The sequence below is a fragment of the Hyaena hyaena genome, unplaced genomic scaffold, assembly GCF_003009895.1.
Source record: "Hyaena hyaena isolate Hyena2069 unplaced genomic scaffold, ASM300989v1 scaffold_868, whole genome shotgun sequence".
In the NCBI taxonomy this organism is placed as follows: domain Eukaryota; kingdom Metazoa; phylum Chordata; class Mammalia; order Carnivora; family Hyaenidae; genus Hyaena; species Hyaena hyaena.
In genome coordinates, this window is record NW_024081496.1 from 198,487 (window position 1) to 217,588 (window position 19,102).

The window sequence follows — 19,102 nt, forward strand, 5'->3', positions numbered from 1 at the left end:
TTTCAGTGAGTGGGTTTTAATATATTCATCTCTAAGATCATCGGGATGTAGATTTGTATATCAGATGATAAAGAAATAATTAAAAGTCCCTGCACAGCAAAGGAAACCATCAACAAAACAAAAAGGCCACCTGCTGAACGGCAGAAGACATTTGCAAATAATATATCCAATAAGGGGTTAATATCCAAAATATATAAAGAACATATACAACTCAACACCAAAAACAAACAAACAATCCAATTAAAAAAGGGGCAGAGGATCTAAAAAGGTATTTTTCCAAAGAAGACCTACAGATGGCTAACATATCTGAAAAGATGCTCAATATTACTAATCAAGGAAATTCAGTCACAGCCACAATGAGAAATCACTTCATACCTGTCCCGATGGCTAAAATCAAGGAGAAATATCAATTGTTGATAAGGATATGGAAAAAAAGGAACCCTTGTGCATTTATCAGTGGGAATGTAAATTGTACAGCCACTGTGGAAAACAGTATGGAGTTTCCTCAAAAAATTAAAAATAGAAATATTATATGATCCAATAATTCCACTATTGGGTATCTACCAAGGGAAAACTAAAACACTAACTTGAAAAGATATATGCACCCCTATGTTTATTGCAGCATTATTTTTACAATAGCCAAGGCATGGAAGCAATCTAAGTCTCTATCAATACATGAAGAGATAAGGAAAATGTGGTATACATACACAATGGAACATTACTCAGCCATAAAAAGAATGAGATCATGCCATTTGAGATAACACGGATGGACTTGTAGAGTATTATGCTAGGTGAAATAACTCAGACTGAGAAAGACAAATACCTTATGATTCCACTCATAAATGGCATCTAAAAAATTAATAAACAAAATACAGAATCAGAACTATAAATATAGAGAACAAACCGATGGTTGCCAGAGGGGAGGGAGGTGGGGAACTAGGAAAAATAGATGAAGGGGAGTAGGAGATACAGGCTTTCAGTTGTGGAATGAGTAAGTCATGGAAATGAAAAACAGAGCATAAGGAATACAACCAATGCTATTGTAATTCAAGGTAACGGGACAGATGGCAGCCGCACTTGTGGTAAACACTGCATAATGTATAGAGTAGTCAAATCACTAAGTTGTAAACCTGAAACCAATGTAACATTGTGTGTCAACTACACTTTTTAAAAAAGACACCTGTATGTTGTCTACAAATATACAAAAATATAAATATATATACTTTAAGTTAGCAAAGAATATGTACTTGCAATGGTGGGTCCAGTGTTTTGCATATGTCTATTAAGTCAGTCTTGCTAATTGTGTTCAAATTTGTTATAGTAGGAGCAATGTCTTTTATTTGCTTGTATATCAATACTGAGAAAGGAGTAATAAAGGTAAGGGTAAGAAGCGGAGAAAATTCTTCCCACTCTGTGGCTATCAAGAACGAATTGGAGGGCTCCTGGGAGGCTCAAGTGGTTAAGCGTCAGACTTAGTTTCATAGTTTCATGAGTATGAGTTTGAGCATCGGGGGCTCTCAGCGCAGAGCCTCCTTCTGATCCTCTGCCCCCCTCTCTTTCTGCCCTGCCCCCCACACATGCTCTCTCTCTCTCTCTCTCTCTCTCTCTCTCAAATAAATAAACATTAAAAAAATGAATTTGAACACATCAAAAACACCATTCACAGATGGTGTTAGGTAAACCACAAGTGGAAAACTGTAATATTTCTTAGTAAATTTTGACTGAAAATCTATTGGCTTAAAATGAAGTTGGGGAAGTTAGATCTAGATGAGCAGAAAAGGAGTGTCAGGTTCAGCTGAAGGCATTTCCCAACACTTCCTTGAGTCAAGTTATGCATGTGTGTGGTTAGAGAGGAGCTCATGGCTTTTGAAAGAAACCTTTTTTGGAGGTAAAATTCCAGCTGGTTGAACAAATAACAGTTCACTCTACACATGCTCAGTTTAAGGGCTTAATGGACCTTTTCAAGGCTTTCTGCACTCTATTGTGCTCTGGAGTTAGGAACCTAGGCTTGAAGATTTGATTGTTGTTGTGTGTGGCCGTTTAATATATTCCTGGACTTGTCTTATCTGTTTCTGGCTGAGTTCAGGTAGAAAGCCAGGCCCTAAATTCTAAAGGGAAAGCAATGCAAGAGCTAGTGTTAAGTGTTCTATGGAGACTTTTTAAAAGGGCATTTATATGTAATTTTCTGTATTGGTAAAATACACATTTCAAATGTAAGTGGGGACATCGTAAAATTATCACTATTTATTGGGATTTTAGTCTATTTTTATATAAACTTTAGAACATGCCCAGTGGCAGTATCTAGTCCTCATAGCAATGTATTTGACTGTTACTATCTAATTTAAAGGATGTCTGAAAAATATAAGCTAGAACAATAGCCTTCAAAATGCAACGAATAAGCAATTTCTTTTTCTATACTTAATTCATATTTCTTTCCTTTTCTTATTATATATAAAGAGAGAAAGAATTATATATAATTGCTACTTTTTATATATAATTTATAAATCCATATATCATTTCACAACAAATTTCAAACATCTTTATACACAGACATAATTATTTATCCAAATCCAGTTTTAGAAATGAAAAACAAGAAAATAAACCTTTAAAATATTAATACTTATGTGTCAAAGAAGAAATAATACTGAAAATTTAAAGTACTTAATATCTTTAAAGACTTGCTAAAGGAATTCTTTAAGTAGCAGCAAAAAGAACACAGAAGGAGGACTGAGACCTCATGAAGGAAGAAATAGACTTTTTTTCCCTAAGGAAGTTGTTGTATTTGATGTTTGTGCAACATTGTATCATTTCATATGGTCCTCAATATATGTAAAAGAGACACTTAAGACATTTATGTTTACCAAAAAAAAAAAAAAAAAAACATTTATGTTTAAAATGCGGGAGGGTAAGAGGTGCCTGGGGGTTTTAGTCCATATGTGCCTGACTCTTGATCTCAGCTCAGGTCTTGATCTCAGGGTTGTGAGTTCAAGCCCTGCAATGGGTTCCACACAGGCTGTGAAGCCTACTTAAAAAAGAAAAAAATAAAATAAATAAAATATGGGGAGGATAAATGGAAAAAAAAATAAAGTACTTAAAACTGGTAATTTTTTCAGAATTATAAATTAGAGGTGGCATAGTTAGAGATGAAGGAAAGACTAATAAGGTATTAAAAACAACTTTTAGTCAAAATATTGAAAGTTGAGGTAAAAAAAAACAAATTCCTAGATTTATAAAGTGCCAAAATTGTCATAAAATATAAATATAAAAAGAACTTTGAATAATCCTACAACAATGTGAAAACTTTGATCTGTCATTCAAATTTTTCTTCCAAATACCATAGCCTTGATTTTTTGGTTCACATTACTACCAAGTAAAACCAAAAAAAGAAAAAGAAAAAAGAAAAGAAAAACACACACACGTTCTTTTATTAACAAAGAGAGATCATCTGGGCTACAAAAGAATATAAAACAAATTACATATACAAGGGTTTGAAAGGAATAAATGACAACATATTTGGGGAGGGAGGATTCTGTGATTGTATACACAGAAAACCCAAAATTCTAAGTGGGTAAATTATTGTTAGAATTAATTGGAGATATTAGCAAGACTGATATATAATTATTACAGAAGACCAATGTAGTTTTTTATATCAGGAAGAAAATACTAGATGAGAAAATATAAAGCTCCTAGGACTAAATCTACTAAACGATCTATAAGACTATTTTGGACAAATTTATAAAACTTTAAAAAATGATTTTTAGGAAGGCCTACATAAATGGAAAGATATAACACACTTATGGAATAGGACACAGTAGCTTACAGACTTAACTTCAATTCTATTTAATCTGTAAATTTGTGTAAAACCCAATTAAAATTTAATAGGACTTTTCTTTGATGAATGTTAAATTTATTTGTAAAGGGCCAAGAAGAAGTAAAACATTCCTGAGGAATTAGCTAGAGGGAAATGACTTATTAGATATCAAAATTTTTTTAAAGCTATAGTGAATGAGACAGAGAGATAGTAGAAGAACATTGGACACATTTTCTAATGAAGCCAAATAGAGGGTTCAGAAATGTCATGAAATCCATGGAAACAGATGCAGGGCAGGGATACACTGTAGATAAATGGAAAAACAAAGGACTACTATTAAGTACATTGTACTGAAATGAATGTCTAAGTGGAGAAAATGGATATGGAGGTCTACCTCTCAATATACACAAAACAATTCCAAATGGATTAAATCATGACTGAAATCTGAAAGACCAAACTTTAAAACTTTTAGAAAATACATGGAAGAATAATTATATAATCTGTATTTAGGGAAGACTTTCTCTTTTTTAAAAAAAATTTTAACGTTTATTTATTGTGGTTTTTATTCAAAAAAAATTTTTTAAATGTTTTTAAATTTATTTTTGAGAGAGAGAGAGAGAGTGTGTGTGTGCCAGCATAGGAGGGCCAGAAAGAGAGGGAGACACAGAACTTGAAGCAGGCTCCAGGCTCTGAGTTGACAGCACAGAGCCAAATGCAGGGCTTGAACCCACAAACTGTGAGATTATGACCTGAGCTGAAGACAGACACTCAGCTGACTGAGCTACCCAGGAGCCCCAAGGGAAGAATTTCTTAAACAAAAATCTATACAAGTTGCAAATATTTCTATAAGTATATATAAGGAAGAGACAACTGAGAAAGAAAATGAGCAAAGACATGGACAGACATTTCACTGGAAACATACATGACCAAGAGAAATGTGAAAAAACAGTCAACTTTGCTGATAGTGAAATGACATTTCACACTAACCAGACTTACAAAAACTTTAAATGTCGGACTCAGTATTGATGAGATGATAAAGCAGAAAGAATTTCCCTTCAAATGGTTGGTTATAGTAATAGAGTGAATTTCTTTGGAAGACATTGGGTCTCCCCTAGTAATGTCGAAATGAACTTGTATTAACTCTATAATAAGTTATATAAGGCATATATCCTAGAGAAACACTTGTGTATATTTATACAGAATTCTACAAATTATGAATGTTTGCAACAGCATCACTTATATTAAAATACTGCTGGCAACTCATAAGTCCACGAAGAGAAGAAATAATTTTTAATAGTGACAGTCTATACAATAAAGTATGATCCAGCACCACAGCTATACATATCAATGTGAGTGAATCTCAAAAATAGATAAGGACAGCTATTAAAATGTCCAAACTGAACCACTGATGAAACCAAATACTGATGAGGGTGTGCGGCAGCAGGAGCTCTCATTCATTGCTGGTGGGAGTGGAAACTGTCATAGCCACTTTGGAAGACAGTTTGACAGTTTCTTACAAAAGTACGTATATTCTTGCCATGAACCCCAGAAATCACACCCCTGGATATTTCTTTCCAAAGGAATTGAATATTTATGTTTCACAGAAACCTGCACGCAGATGTTTATAGCAGCTTTATTCACAACTGCCAAAACTTAGAAGCAACCAAAATGTTCTTCAGTAGGTAAATGGATAGGCGGTGGTACATTAAGACAATTTGTTCTTCAAATTAAGTTCTTCAGCACTAAGGAAAAGAAAGGTGAAACTATAAATTAAATAGATCAGTGGTTGTCAGGGGCTTGGGTTGGGAGAGGAGGGAATAGGTGGGGTGCAAGTTTTTTGGGGCAGTGAAAATAGTCTGCATAGTACTATAATGATAGATACATGTCATTATACATTTGTCCAAATCCATAGTCTGTAAAGCACATAGCGTGAACCCTAAGGTAAACTATGGCCTCTAGGTGATTATGATGTGTCAATGTAGGTTCATCAATAGCAAATGTACCACAGTGATCGGGGATGTTGATAATGGGGGAGGGTATGCATGGGTCAGGGCAGAGGTATATGGGAAATCTCTGTAACTTCTCCTCAATAGTGTTATGAATCTAAAACTGCTCTAAGAAGGGGCACCTGGGTGGCTTAGTCGGTTAAGCGTCTGACTTTCCGCTTAGGTCATGATCTCGCGGTTCGTGGGTTCGAGCCCCGCATCGGACTCTGCTGACTGCCAGCTCAGAGCCTGGAGCCTGTTTCAGTCTGTGACTCCCTCTCTTCTCTCTGACCCTCCCCTGCGCACACTGTCTCTCTCTCTCTCCCTCCTAGAAATAAATAAAACATTTAAAAAAATAAAATAAAACTGCTCTAAGAATGAAGCATATATACATATTTACTATAAATATATATACAAATATATAAAATAGACATATACATATAATATGCATACATTATATACCTATAATATGTATAATGAGAAAAGCAAGTCACAAAAGACAAAATACATTATAATTTTCATGTATGTAAAATTCAAAGCAGGCAAAACTAAATACCACATTCTTTTGGGATACATATATACATGAGAAAATAATAAGTCAAGAGAATGACTAATGGAAATTCAGGCTGTTGGTTATTAGTCTATTGGGGAGGAGAGGAAGAGATGGAACATGGCACACAGAGAGATTTAAAGATGTTAGTACAGGTCTATTTCCTAAGCTGGCTAGTGGGTTCATGAACATTTATTTTATTATTATTGTTTGTACATACAGGCATATTATATTCATGTTGATATGCAATATATGTGTTATTTTGAATTGAAGTACATGTAAGCAGTGTATGATACATTTTAGGAATTTTTGTAAATGGCCCGAGAGTCCACCATATTCTCCCTCCTCAGCACAGCGATGTTGGAGCAGAGGCCCCGTGTCATCAGGGTCCTTGCTGGAGCAGACAGCAGCACAGCCCCAAGAGAAGCATCCGTGTATTTTCAGATGGTATTGGTTCAGGGACAGGAATCTAAACAGAGAACATTTAGCACAAACAAGTATACGAGGCTGAAATCTATAAATCCCTTAGCCATTCCTGAGTACACGGGGAAAACCAGACATTACTTAAACTGCAGAAAAATGCCATAGACCACTCAGGTTTTGGTAATATTGCTGGGAAGGGGCTATAGTCAACAAACAATTATTTTGCTTCTGGTCTGGTGGCCTAAAGAAAAGTAAGATAAATTTGCAAAAGTAATTAAATGAGACATTAATATTTTCCACAATTGGGTTACATGAATATTACAGGTTTTCTAAATCACTAGGTCCTTCATCTTTAAAAAAAAAAAACAAAAAAAAACTCTGTAAGACAACGTATATTTGAAGAAATAAGTTTATGTAGATCATTTTGAGTTCTGCTGTTATTGTTCAGAATTAAAGTCCTTCTTCAGCCTGATATGAGTTTGATTTTTTTTTTCCTTTGCATGATCAGAAAATTTTAACACATTCTCCAAGAAGTTAACCTTCATCCACATCCGGGAAGATTCTTAATCTCAGAAGTGTAAAGCCTTACTGTTTCTTCAATGGCAGCTACAATATGGGGCTGGTATTTCCTACCTCCCTTAAGAAATGGTAGCACTTGGGGCGCCTGGGTGGCGTAGTCGGTTGAGCGTCCGACTTTCGCTTAGGTCATGATCTCGCGGTTCGTGTCGAGCCCCGCGTCGGGCTCTGTGCTGACTGCCAGCTCAGAGCCTGGAGCCTGTTTCAGTCTGTGACTCCCTCTCTCTCTGGCCCTCCCCTGCTCACACTGTCTCTCTCTCTCCTAGAAATAAAAAAATAAATGAATAAAGAAATGGTAGTACTTGATGGCTCAGATACTTTAAAAGAACTACATGATTCTATGGAATAACAGGCAAGTAAAATATTGTTATACTTGGACATTTTTTCCTCTAATGAACTCTTCAGATTTTTTTTGGTTGGTATCATTCCAAAAATTATAAATGAGGAAGAAATGTGTGTTCTCTCCCAAAGGGCAGTTGAACTTTGTTCAGAATGCTTAAGAAAACATCCGGTGGGATGTTTGCTGATGGAGCTATGTCAACTCATCCTCAAGATCCCCCTTCTAGAATAGTACAACCATTACAAATGCCATGAATATTTTTGTATCACTGACATCTCACTGCTAGTGGCCACACTGCAGCTCTAACCAGCTACTGCTGGAGTCCTGCACATGTTGTTTATTCAGGAGGAAAGTGAAAGTTAAAGAACAAAATAAAATCATAAGAGTTATGGTTAGGCACAGGAACTAAAAATGAGCATCTTCAGCAAATGAGAAATGTGTGTGTGTGTGTATGCACACGTGTGTGCTTCATACTCCTCCACTGACAAGCATGTAAACACTGAACAGTTAATAAATTAAGATGTCTAGGAAGATCTTTCCAGACAAGAGCTGAGCCATAGAATATCATGGTATTTGCAAATGAGAGGAGGGTATTTGGCCCAGAGGTCCCCCCCTCTTCCTTGTGTCTCTCCCCCCTCCAGGGTTGTAGCAACAGGCATTTTTCTGATAGAGGGATTCAAAGACAAGAACAAAGGTCATGAATGTGTGACTCTACAAAGAGGAATTCAAAAGGAGATTACTTGGATAGTTCTACTGTGCTTTTGATCTCTTAATCAAATTATATGTAGAAAGTTACACGGCTCAGGCATTCTGAAAACAGCCCTGATTTATTTTTCTTCATTTAATCCCTTCCAGGAAATACTATTGAGAGCCCATTATGAGCAAGTCAACTGGAGACCAAGCACAATCTTAGAATATCACTGAAAAATTAAATATAAATTAGAAACATTGAGATTATTCAGATATTCATAGTCATTGATAGATAACCTACTCTGCTCAACATTGGACTGCGCACTGTAAGACGTACCTGTTGCACATAGCATTTACAGTCTAATGGGATGAGTTATTATTACAGCCTCATGTGGTATTACACAAATGCATAATCAGTGACTATGAGAACCAGGCAAGAGAACTATAGTAAAGAGTATGTAGCAGACAGATTTTGATCCAGACTGGACATCAAAGGAAGTGATAATTAAGCTTATACTCGTACTGAATAGACATTAACTTGGCAAAGGATTGAAGATGAAGTGAAGGGATGCCTGAACATACTTCTGGGCATTTTCCTATTGTTCAAAATTCAAAACCAGGACAGTCTTTATGTTTCAGGAGGATTTGAACTTATACTTATCAGAGTCATTCATCCTTGTAAACTAAATTGAATGAGCTCTGGGGGAAACTCTGATGACAGAATCACTCTCTTTCTGGTCTAACCATAGCCCTGGGCAGGGTCACCTGCCAGCTACACTGAGTGATTTGTGAAAGTTCTAAGTATACTTATAAGACGCAGGTGTCCTCAAATGTGCTGACATGTCGTTGTCTTTTCTGTGATCATTTCATTTCTTTATTTATTACTTTCCTTTGTTTTTGAGAGAAAGAGAGAGCCTAAGCAAGAATCAGAGGAGGGGTAGAGGGAGAGAGAGAGAATATTAAGCAGGCTCCATGCTTAGCACAGAGCCTGACACAGGGTTTGATCCCATGATGACCCTGGAATCATGACCTGAGCCAAAATCAAGAGTCAGCTGCTCAACTGGCTAGTTAGTTATATCACCCCTCACCGTTCCCAGTGACCTAGGTGGGAGTGGTTCCACCCCAAGGCTAGTGGCCCAAGCCTCTCCATACTCCTGGTTCCATGATTCATTCAACGATGTGCATGTGGCTCAAGCTGTGCCCATTAACCTTCTTTCCAATATGTCTACTCCAAGAGCTTTGGAAGAGATGCTCTTATTTCCTCTTAAAGCACAAGATGAAAGGAAAATGCAAATGAAGAGATTTGGAGGTATTTTCATTCGCCACACAAAAGAAGTAGTCAGGAGCAGGAAAAATCAGGGGAAAGCCCATCATGTAGCAATGGAGACGTGGAGACAGGGGATGTGTGGAAACAGATTGTAGTTGCAAGAGTTACAGACTCTGTGACGTCCTGAGGGGCTCTGACCCAGCCACACTGAAGGCTTGGCTCCCTGCTCAGAGTTTTTAGTCACACAAATCAATCCATTTCCTTGAAATTTAATTTAAGTTGGATTTTTGTTACCTTGGGGGAAAAAACACTGACAAACAGAGGAGCGAGGGCCTGTTTAAACAATTCTAACCCTTCCCACAGCAGAAATTATTTTGTCTCGCAACATCCCTGGTGCCAGAGCAGTGCCCAGCATCTGACTGGAATCCAGTGAGCGCTCTGACTCAGTGATGAAATAATGAATGACCTAACAGTAACTGTGAATATTTTCAAAGGCCCAGACAGAGAAAAGAAGTTAAGAGAACATCACTTCAACATAAGCTACAGAGCTTTTTCGGGGCCAGTGGGAAGTTCTGCCTCACTGACCACAACAAGTGGACTAGGAACCAGGTAGTAAGCAGTCAGCAAGTGTTGGGTTCTCATGAAGACCTGGGCTCACATCTCAGCTCTGTTATCTGTCCCCTGCTGGACTCTGGGAAAGCTATTGAATTCTCACATCCTCGGCTTCCTTATTTGCAAACTGCTGATAATAATTTATCATTAGGAGGACTATAGAGTTGTTGCTAGAAGGAAAACATACAAAGGGTACAGAGTTCAACAAGACAGTAAAGGAAGTACATGAATCCAATCAAGTGCTCCACACACACACACACACACACACACACACCTTAGAAGAAGTAGGTTATAATTTCAGAAGTAGATCACAATTTTGGTTGACCACAATGCCCCATGGGCACTACTTCAGTAAATGATCCAACATTCCAACTGTGGTTCTAGGAGGAATTATCTGGTAGCTTTTTCTCCCAGGCCCCCTGTTCTAGGTTCTAATATCTGAGTTGTGGTTTTAGGTTTGTGGATTGATAACCTCAGGGTGTCGGACATGGTAACTGTCCTTTATCTGAGACTTTTAAATTCTAGGGGGACATAGAAATAAGAATCAAAGTCAATCCTTAGTAGAAAAAGATTATGTTAATTTCCTCATAATCTGTTATTTGTCACTCAAGGTACTTGTATGTATATTGAAGAGAATCTGACATATGAGTTTTGTAATTTTTAAGTGAAAGTTGTTGGAGAATTTAAGTTAGCCAAGGGTGTCAGAATGCCTAAAAGAGAATTTGATTTATTACATTGATAAGTTTAATGTCTTAAATTAATTGGAGCTTTGCCACTTATTATCTGTGTGACTTTGAACAAGTTACTTATTATTACTTTGATACCTCAGTTTTCCTCTAACTTAAAGTAGAAATCAGAATAGCTCTTCCATGGGATTTATGTGAGGATTAAATGAGTTAACATATATATATATATATATATATATATATATATATAGCTCAGAAAAGTATCTGGCATAGAGTAAGCACTTATATAAATGTTAACTGTAAGGGTTTAGAAAGATTTTGCAACTTAAGGTTATAAGTGTACCCTATCATATATTTAAATCACTTAAACAAATCAACTTATTAAATTTATCAATGTAGATAAAATACTTAATGGAATGTGACTGAATTTTAAATATCATTGATGGCTTAAAGTGTTTTGCCAGTCCAAATTCAGTTCATTGATTGCAGGGAAAAGTGATTTTATTTCCATATTGTTAATAGTAGCTATACTGAAAGAAGATCAAGAAATGTAGGTTGAATTAAAAGTCTAAGGGACAGGTGCCTGGGTGGGTGGTTGAGTCCGTTGAGCGTCTGACTTCGGCTCAGGTCAAGATCTCAGGGTTCACAAGTTCAAGCCCTGTGTTGGGCTCTGTGCTGACAGCTCAAAGCCTGATGTCTGCTTCCTATTCTGTGTCTCCCTTTCTCTCCCAGCCCCCACTCACTCGTGCCCTCACATGCGCTCTCTTTTGCTCGCTCTCTCTCTCAAAAATAAACATTAAAAAAAACTTAGCTAAGAGAAAGCTAAGTTTTTTAAATTTTTCAAAATTTTAAGTTGAATATTAATGCAGATTCCAGGCAACTACAGAGTTATTTTTTTTTCTGTTATATGTCTTTTTATTCACCTTTTTGGTTTAATAAAAGAAAGAAAACAAAACCATACCAAATGCTTCCTGTAGATTGACAGTAGATTATCAAAACTTAGTCATTTGATTATGACAATCATAAATACAATTACAAAATGGTTACTCTCTACTACAACAAAACAACACAAGGTGTGGCACCTGGTATGCAGGGACCAGCATGATGTTCTATAGGATTTTAAATTGATCACATTCTCTAGAGACTCTAGTATGATAGAGAATAGGTGGGTTAACATAACCCTGGAACAAGGGTTAACCATCTTGATTGGAAAGGGAAGGAAAACCACAGAGTTATTTTTGCTCATCAAGGGTGTTTACTGTCCCCTACAACAAAAGGAAATTTACATTGACAAATTTCAGTTTCTAGTTAGTGTGAAGCTAAAATACAATGTTGCATTTTAGCGTTTCTAAACTATCTATGTTAGGAAACTGGATAAATTCTATATCCTTCTTGAAGAACCAAGTGCTTATTAGTATGTTGGTAAACCTGTTTAAGTTTATTTATCCTAGATTCTCCAACATTACTTCCCCAAGGGACATTTTATCTGTACACATCTGTCGTCCTTGTGAGCTAGCGGTTTGGGAACTTCAAGCCCCAGACAAACAGAAAGTTTATAAATCAGCAACTTCAGTATTTCTGAGATGGTAATTTTCTCATCCAGGAGTGAAGAGGGCAGGTGCCTGAGGCAGAAGGTGGGGGGAAGTACTGGCTGCTGAAAAAGAAAACCAAAGTAGAGCAAGAGCAAGGAGGGGAGCTTTGCTGGTGGACCCCACCCCATCTCAGGCTGTTCGCAAATGACGTGTTTTGGGTTTTTTTTTTAATGTAAACACTCTCATGGATGGCAATGTGCCATAGATACATTCTTACCCAACCCTTCATTTCAATTTCTATTGCTCCAGGAGAAAATATCTGCAATAATTTTATTTTCAAATATTTAAAATAGTTTTTTTAATGTTTGTTTATTTTTGAGAGAGACAGAGACCGAGTGTGAGTAGAGGTGGGGCAGAGAGAGAGGAAGACACAGAATCCAAAGCAAGCTCAGGCTCTGAGCTGCCAGCACAGAACCAGATGGGGGACTTGAACTTACAAACCGGGAGATCATGATCTGAGCTGAAGTTGGACACTTAACCGACTGAGCCACCCAGGTGCCCTATTTTAATGAATGCTTTTAATAACACGTTATTTCAGTGGTTGACGTATGGAACTGGTAAAATCTTTTAGCCTGATGCGACAAAATTCTGGTGCATGGGGGTCAAACTAACCTGGTGGAGTCTAGGGAAGTCTTTCTCTGGTATCTTCCATGCTTTTCTGATGTCTGTGCGTTAGTCTCCAGGACATTCATCTTTTGGAGCTCATGGGCTCCATCTGTTTTGGATTGTGGCACCTTATGTCTGCTAGGTATCCTAAGGAATTACCTAAAGCTCCTCGGTCCTCAGACCCTAAATATGTCACTTGAAGTCTTCCATCCATCTCCTTTCTAAGTGTCTTCCTCTTTAAGTTTTCCAAACCTGGACGTTGTCCCTTTCTCCAATCAATCTCTACTTTCTTTTGTAAGAGCTTCCATGATGCATAGTTGTGGGTATGCTATTTTCTGAAGCATTACACTTTACGTAACAATTTTGGCCACAGCTTGTGTTGCCAAATAAAATTATGCCTCTTTTCTAGTTTGTGAGTGTGTGTGTGTCTTCTTTGAAACTGCTTTAACTGCTTGTTGCTGTAATTTTGTATAGTTGAGGTTAGCCAGAGGAAATTTATGCCCCAAAAAAGAAGATCTGTCCATTTGAAGAATTTTTGTTCTCTGTTTTTAAAATTAGTACCCATGATACTGTGAAAGCAAAATGACATGTTGTTAGAAAATCTAAGAAATAGGAGGTAGTCAAGATCTTTACTGGAGAACTGCACTCCAGAAATTGAGAATGGTCTCATATCTGAACAAAACTTCTGTTTTTAATGGTTGGTTGAGATCATATTAAAAGGTTTGATGTCAGTCAATGAATGTCCTGTGATTTACATACCTGAGGCATATATAAACAACAAAGCAAAACGTAGACCCCTCATAAAATAACATTGGCCTGCAAGTAATCTAGGAGACAAAACTTTTTGTGCTAACATCTCCTAAAGCACACATCAGCCATGAACCCCACCAGAGCAAAATCCGGTTCTTGCAGTGTGAAATGAACCTTACACACTATGATGGTCTGTGGTTGCGCATAAACAGATAAAGTATATCTATGGTATTTTAATTTCATGGGGAAAAGAAGCAGCCATGAGCAAAAATATCAAAAAAGTTTTCTGGGCAGGGTAGTGATCATGAAAATAAGGTTGAGGAACATTTATCTAAACTGGGACCCACGATGCATTGGTGAGATTATTGAAAGTTCATTTCTCCAACATCTATCAGTTCTCATTCTGATATTTCTGCTTCACAAACAGAACCTACTGCCTGTATAGGTCTTGCTTCTTTGAAATTAAAGGTGTATCATTTCTCACAGCTGTGAAATATTTTTGATGTTTCTTAGATGGCATGTGGGGAAAAAGGCTATATATATGGAATTCAAAATGACATTTTCCAGCGATTCATTTGACTGAACTCAATTTGACCTTCACATTGGCCTAAGAAAACCGTAAATGATGGGCCTACATCGCCACATGTTACCACTTATAATTTGTAAGTATTCATAATTGTAAGAACTTATAATTTCCGTGCCTACTCAATCTTTGAGATCCAAATCAAGCATCACTCTGGTTTTACAGCTTAAATAGAACTTCAAGGCCCAGAGAATAATTATTCCTTCTTCTGAGCTGGCAGTATAAAGTACATGTGTCACTTATTACACCGGCCACACTGTATTATATTTGTTTCTCAGCTTCCACATTGAGAGCTCCCCTGGTTGGAAAGCAGTGGCCGATCCACCTCTATAGGTCTACACCTGGCATGCCAAGCAATAGATGCATCAGTGACAGGGTGTGGTGTTGCACTTCCAAAGGCAGTGGCAAGGGGTCATGATCAAGGATTCCTTTTCATTTTTTTGAAGTACATTTACAGGAACTACTTCTCAATTAAACTGTTTCAGTATCTGTCTGCAGTAATCACAACCCTGCAGGTTTATTTGCAAGGGACGTTGTCATTCTGTTCTTACTGCAAGTGTTCAGAATCTGGAATGTGTTCTCTTTTATCCATCCCTGCTCCTTTTCCTTTCCCTCATTTTGGGTAATGGCACCACAATTCACCAGCTGCCCAAAACAGAAACCTGGAAGTTGAACTTGCTGGTCCAATTCCCACACCACATCGATCTTTTGTCTCATATTTAATATTTCTTTAATCCTTCCTCAACTTCGAATGTGACAGAAACAGCCTTGTAAAATCACACCCCTTGCTGGTTAAAATGGTCAGTTCACAATGGGTGCAGAGGCTTTGGCTATTTCAAGTTCTGCAGCCGGGAGAGGGGGTGGGGGGCAGTGCTGGAGGTTGTTTATTGAAGTTCAGTAATGTTTGGAAAGGAATAGGACAAGGATTTCAGAAAGAAACTGCAGCCATTTTTACTGCACACAGGAAGATGAAATCAAGTAAAAGGTATATTAGTAATAATGGACTTTTTAAAAAACTTTTTTAATGTTTTATTTATTTCTGAGAGAGAAAGAGAGACAGCATGAGCAGGGGAAGGTCAGAGAGAGAGGGAGACACAGAATCTGAAACAGGCTCCAGGCTCTGAGCTAGCTACGGGGCTCGAACCCACGAACCGTGGGATCATGACCTGAGCCAAAGTTGGACGCTTAACCAACTGAGGCACCCAGGCTCCCCAATAATGGACTTTTTTAATTGAAGGCCCACTCATTGCTTGTCTGTTCCTAAGGCATAAAACATCACTGCCTTTAGACATTCTGTATGATTTCTATTATGAAATCCAGTTAAGTTATCCATAAAACATCACTACCTTTGGAAATTCTATATGAAAAAGAAAAAATAGAACAACTATTATTTACTTGATCATATACTATTAATATATGAACATTATTAGTTTTTTTGAAAATACTGAAACACACACACACAAGTCCAGGATTAATAATGATAATAATGTATGATGATAGTAGTGAATAACATTGTACACATACACACACACACATTATATAATATGCTAATACATATTATATATGTATATATGTGTGTATATATATATATATATTTACACCTATTTTTACAAAAAGTAGTTTTAAAGTGAGCATACATGGGGTGCCTGGGTGGCTCAGTCAGTTAGGCATCCAACTTCGGCTCAGGTCATGATCTCACAGTTTGTGGGTTCGAGCCCCGTGTCGGGCTCCGTGCTAACAGCAAGCTCAGAGCCTGGAGCCTGCTTCAGATTCTGTGCCTCCCTCTCTCTGACCCTCGCCTGCTCACACTGTGTTTCTCTCCCTCAGAAATAAATAAAACATTTTAAAAAATTTAGAGTGAACCATACATTCCAAAACTACTTTTTCCATTTTTAAATAATTATAAACATTTCCTGATATCTTTAATGACTCCATACTATTCTATTCTACAGAACTTATATGATCAATCTTTCATTGTGCAACATAATAATTTTCAAATTTTAATTATACATAATACTTTGAAGAACAACTATATTCATAAATCGTAACATACATCACTGATTTTGTTTTCTTCTGATAAATTCCAGGAAATTAAAGTGCTGAGTCATGGAGGCATTTTTAAGTCTTTGAATGAGTACAGCTGAATTTCCCTCTAGAAGGGCTGCGTCAATTCACACGCAAAATGTATTAAAGACAGTGTTTTAAAACCGCATGGTGATCCACCTTCATAACATGACACAGATGTGGGCTTCCAGGCCATACCACAGTGGACTGCAGTGAGGAAGGTTCTCTGCATGGAAATGTTTGAGGCTAAGTTACAGAGTAGCTAATAGCAACAGCCCTGGGGTAAAGTGCAAACCACAGACAAGTATTCCTGCCTACCTTGCATGCTGGTCACACAGTCATGTGTTTCATTGTTTTTTCTTATTTTTCCCAGCCAGGTTAGTACCATCAATTTATTTTTAGGATTATGTTTAAGTCTTATAGGACAACAGCAGCAGGACAGAGAAAGAAAAGGAAGGGAGGGAGGGAGAGAGTTAGAGAGAGAGAGAGAAAGAAAGAGAAAGAAAGAGAAAGAAAGAAGGAAAGAAGGAAAGAAAGAAAGAAAGAAAGAAAGAAAGAAAGAAAGAAAGAAAGAAAGAAAGAAAGATGAAAGAAAGAAAGAAAGAAGAAAGAAAGAAAGAAAGAAAGAAAGAAAGAAAGAAAGAAAGAAAGAAAGAAAAAGAGGAAGGGAGGAAGGGAGGGAGGAAGGAAGACAGACTCACAAAAGCACTCCAATAAAGATTCTGAAATAAGATTAAAACAGTATAATCTGTCTCTGTAGATGGTCTCTACATCAATATATCAAATAAATTTTAATCCTTCGCTGTGGAAAGATCTGGGGACTAATATTAGTTTTGTCTGCCATTTTCTCCCTCAGAAATGACATATAAAGCAAGTGTAAACCTTGGATTTTAGAGAGCCACTTCTTCCCAGTGCTCAAGCATTTCACACAGGTAACAAATATAAGCATTTGTTAATGTTGAATACTGCCTTCATCTCCAGATAACAACAGGACATACTTGTTGGGCAATAACTGCCTGACATAGTTTATCCTTATAGATAGAAACATGTTTTCCAATCCCTCTGCTGCCTTCATTATTGACAGTGAGAGATTATCCAAGTGAGGGGAAAATGTCGAAAACCAGAGGCCTGACTTACTGGAGAGTTAATATCATCATCCCTCATGGCCCGTGGGTCCTGAGCCAGAGCCGGAATTCTGGTAGAAAATGGGTAATGTGACACCACTGGACCTCAGTCTATAGAATTCATCAGCCCAGCCATCCTGCACAACTCAATTTATAGACAAAACCCATAAAATTTTGCAGTCAGGAAGGAAACCTTCAAAGAGTTTCATGTCTTCAAAGGATCAATTTTCACAATTAAGACCCCAATTTAAGGCAGTAGAATATATTTAGTGGGAATGCAGCCTGGTAATTATTTGTACAAAATAGCAGCTCTCAACACAGAAAGGAATTTGCACATGCACGCTTCTATTTGTGTGAGCAATCCCCTATTTTGCACATGAGGCCATATACTGTGCAGACACAGCCCCTTAAAATGTTCTGGAGCCACTGTGATTGAGCCAGTTGGTATTCACCTAATGCCTGCAATTAGAGTACAACAACTAACCTACGGGCAAATTCAAGTTCTTTACTGTCTTAGAGCTAAACATGTGTATCTTAAGTACCAGAGTAATTTAAAAATTGACAGGTCTGCAGTTATAGCGTTTGGGGAGAAACACTCAAGAAATCCTTCCTCTGGAATACTACTTTTTTCTATAAATTGATTCTTTTCAAGTCCCCAATTTACAAACACCGAATCCTCAAATAACCTAAATCTAAAAACAATTACCCCTTTGCACTCTGCTTCAGAAATACCTGCTAACAGCCCTGCTGTGGACCCCTAGATGATATTTACAGAAAATGTGTTGCCTCAAAACCGGAAGGAGAGAATAACCCACAAAGAGCACAAATCACAAAGCAACTGATTCCACAGAAAGTCCGTCAGGGGGACGTGGCCTCCCTGTGTGTTTACCGAGCAGACCCTTCCCCAGTCTGCCCAGGACACTGGACTGATTTTCTCCCTTTTGGCACATCACTTTGCATTTCAAAAATTAGCGGTCTATTCTGGAAACCATCTTCATAGCATAGTTTAGTGAGTTTTCTTTCTTTAACAACTTCCACATTTTTGTTGGGACCACATAAAATAAAGTCGACATAAATGCTTCTCAACCACGGAGACACTTTATAAATGTCCTATCCCCTCTACTATTGCCTAGCAAACCTAAGTTATTCATTAGCCCCCTCATCAGCATGTGAGAGGTTTGCAGCTTACACACGCGCACGCACACACACACACACACACACACACACACACACATTAAGTTATCCAGACTTAAACAACTGTATTTACTTGCCAAAAACTTGGCAACATATATGCCAAGTACGCATATATAGGACATAGTCTTTAAAAAACCTGTGGAAGTAACGACTGATGAAAAGAATCAGGATCTCCACGGAAACTTAGCTAAGCAACACTGCAGCCGGGCTGAATTAGAGGCAGGTGATGGTGCACAGATATTGTAAACT

General features: G+C 37.5%; 1 long non-coding RNA gene across 1 annotated transcript; it reads left to right on the plus strand.

The window, feature by feature from the left end:
* The first annotated feature begins 10,170 nt into the window (after positions 1-10,170).
* On the plus strand, positions 10,171-18,655 carry LOC120222326. The gene is made up of 4 exons (XR_005526018.1): positions 10,171-10,251; positions 14,402-14,550; positions 17,392-17,467; positions 18,386-18,655. It is a non-coding gene; the product is annotated as an uncharacterized LOC120222326 (long non-coding RNA).
* The last annotated feature ends 447 nt before the right edge of the window (positions 18,656-19,102 follow it).